General features: G+C 31.9%; 1 non-coding gene across 1 annotated transcript; it reads left to right on the forward strand.

Annotated features, from left to right (window-relative positions):
* The first annotated feature begins 2465 nt into the window (after nt 1-2465).
* LOC149518701 (U5 spliceosomal RNA) lies at nt 2466-2584 on the forward strand. The gene has a single exon (XR_016342536.1). It is a non-coding gene; the product is annotated as a U5 spliceosomal RNA (small nuclear RNA).
* The last annotated feature ends 690 nt before the right edge of the window (nt 2585-3274 follow it).

The following is a 3274-nucleotide window of genomic DNA, read 5'->3' on the forward strand; positions in this document are numbered from 1 at the left end:
CTACAACCAAGGGAGAATGTTGGATCTTAAGGTTGTCGATTTATGTCGACTCTTTTTTCATATCACATAAAAGCCCCACAAAATGGGCACATACATCTAAGGCCTTCATAATTTGAAGGTTCAAGATAATTTTCTAAAATTAACGAGTATTTAGCATTAATATTGGATTTACTATTTTCTATGAATAATAATGTTGTATTGTTTTGACAAACACGGATTTGGTTTGAAAATTGTTGTATACTTACTTGTAATAGGCTAATGTCTTTCTTGTTCAAAGTGTTCTGTTCTAGGAACATTTTTATTAGGTTTATCTCCTAGAAAGGTTGTCAATAAAAAAGAGGTTTTAAGCAAAATGTATACTAATTGAAATATGAAGTATTTTTGTATTGTTAAGTCGTAAGTAATACCTATTTCATGTAAGGCTCTCTAATTTAAATGGCCTTGACTCTTTATTTGGAGTTGTTCTATTCCCTTATTCAATGTTGAATTGAAAATTGGATTATCGATAACCCCAAACTAAAGTAATTGCCGATGATCACTATTTTCTTTAGATTGTACTAATGATATTGTCTTAGTCCTTACTCTTTTAGATATCTTATTAGATGATGAAGTTATTCTACATGTTTTCTTTTTTTTCCTCATTTTCTGTATTCTAAAAGCCCTATTTTGCTTAGGTTGAGTATTATAATTTGTGTTCATTCTAGCTGTAAAGAAATTGTAAGGTAAAACAAAAGGTATTTAGCATAGACATAGCATGCATTTGAATATATTTACTTTTAATGGATGACATAAAAGCAGGAATCTAGATCAAAATGCTAAAAAATATGAATAAATTAATTTCGAAATTCAAACATAAATGAAGTCTCTTCTCATATGAGATCAATCTAACAATGACCTCAATAAGCAACTAATCATTCATTGAAAATTTATGATTTACCATGACAAATAACGCTCTTGTAAAATTTTACAGATTTCAAGATTGCAAATAAACAATCCTTGTTAAAAAAAGTTTAAGCAAAGCAAAGAGTTAATATTCATGGCCATTAGAATAGAAAATAGCTATTAAGGTTTTATCTGAAATAAATGATATATTACATTAACCTTAAAAAGCAAAAGCAACTATGAAAACAAATAGCATGATATTGAAATATCACATATCCATATTAATTATCTTCAGTTTCGTATGTAGTTGAAATAAGTATATTTGCTTCGGTTGTCTTCAGTTTGAACTCCCTAAGTTACTGACAATACTAAAACAATCAAAACATCAACTATGACGATACAAATTAGTTAAATGCTAATGGAACATAAATCAGACAACTCAACATGATTATTCGTAATCAAAAACTGAACAACATACATAAAAGTGAGCTTTGCAAACATTTGTAGATGCATTAACCAATAAATACTATGTTATTTGTCAAGCCAAACAGGAAATTGAAATAATCTTTTAGATTCCAACAAAGAGTCGAACAAACAAAGGAATCAACAACTAATTAAAAAATTAAGCATGACAAGTTGTTAATGCTTGTTAAAGGGTGGACACTCAAATTAATGAAAAAAAATTATATTTTAAAAATGAAATAAAATTTATGATTAAGGAAGTTTTCGTTGAAATAACAAGAAACCTGAAAAATAATCTCAATTATTAGATATCACCTCTTGATGATTGCATGAATATGGAATAAACCCAAGATTAAATGCTTTTACAATTTACTTTTTGTTATTTATATCTTTTCAATTGTCTTGTACTAATAATAGCATACTTTTTGTATCCTTCAAGCCCATGTCATTCTCACTTGGGCTCCAAACCCATATTTTTTTGTAAAGGAATGTTGAAGGAAAGATTAAAAAAGTGAAGTAGTGGAATTGTGCCTTACAGGAAATGTCACCGATTCTAAACAGAGTTATAACTAAAATCATACGAGAATATATTAAGGGATATCAGTGTTCATATTCCATTGTGCCAATAACATCTTCTGACCTTTCCCCCCTTATTTTCTCAAGACAGCTTTTTATCTTAGGGGCCTGAAAAGAAGTAGATCCTCAGCCCGGAAAACAAGCATACAAACACAGAATCAAAATTGGATGTGGATGAACTACAAATTGGAATCTGTATCCATGATGATGATGCCTAATCGTTGGTTAATAATCAGTTCAAATTTCAGTCCTACTAGTCTTCAAGGAGCGTTTATATCTTTTGTGTATCCAACAGAGTATATAAGATGATCAGAAGGAAGAAAGCAAATTTGATTCGTGTAAAGAAAGTTTCTGTGACAGGTTTTATTTTATATGGTGCTGGGATGTTCCAACTTCCACGACCATGAGGACGCCACTATTAAATTGTACTAGGCTTTATTGTCAGCAAGCAAGCAAGCCAACATTATCCCACATCAAGAAGCTAGAGAGCTAATAGCGTAAGAAGTTTTATAAAAGGCGACAGGTGCACTTACACCAGGTCACGCAGCCGCGCAATGAGCACAGAGCGAACTATTCTTTCGCCTTTTACTAAAGAATACCGTGTGCACGTTGCAAAAAGCGGCATACGCTTATTTTTGGAGGGCTCCACTTAACTGTAGGAGCCCAACAAATAGAGTTCAAAGCTTTTGTTGGCTATTTAAAACTGTAGTAGCCAAGCAATTCATGTTCTAGGTTTATGTGGTCGCTAAGGAGCCTTACAATTATGGTTGAAAGCTTCTGTTCCTGCATGATAAAAGTATCGTGGCTTTGTTGGGGGTCTGTAAATCATTTCCTAGAAGGTCAGCTTAGTAAGGGATATATTGGTTGCTTAATGCTTAGGGCATTTATCTGTCTTAGTTTGCAAAATTTGTTCTCACCAACTCTTCAACGAGGAAATAGAATGTTGGACACATGGCATATTATATGTACGCATTATCACCGGTCAAAACATCAAAAAGAGAAACAGTTTTACTAAAGTTTATATCAACTTATGAGACATTAAAAGAAAGATATTACACATCAAGCTAGTCAGCTACAGCAGCTGTTTTCTTATATTTGAATCTGTAACTGTTAATCCAAGTTTACCTGCTTATATGTCAACATAGAAAAAGCTATCTAATAACTTTTCTATCAAAACTAGGCCTTTAAAGTTACAATTAGCAATGTCAGCCACTGCTAATACTTTTGAATCTGGGTTGTGGTAGCACGTAATTGAGAGAAATTGTTAAGCACTAGCAGGTGGTTCTAAGTGGTAATGCTCATGCTGAAATCTTTTTCTGGAATTGACATTAATTCATTGTTTTCCACAGGAAAG

This window comes from Durio zibethinus, chromosome 5 (assembly GCF_047325235.1).
Source record: "Durio zibethinus cultivar Kanyao isolate XHJ-2024 chromosome 5, ASM4732523v1, whole genome shotgun sequence".
NCBI classification, from domain to species: domain Eukaryota; kingdom Viridiplantae; phylum Streptophyta; class Magnoliopsida; order Malvales; family Malvaceae; genus Durio; species Durio zibethinus.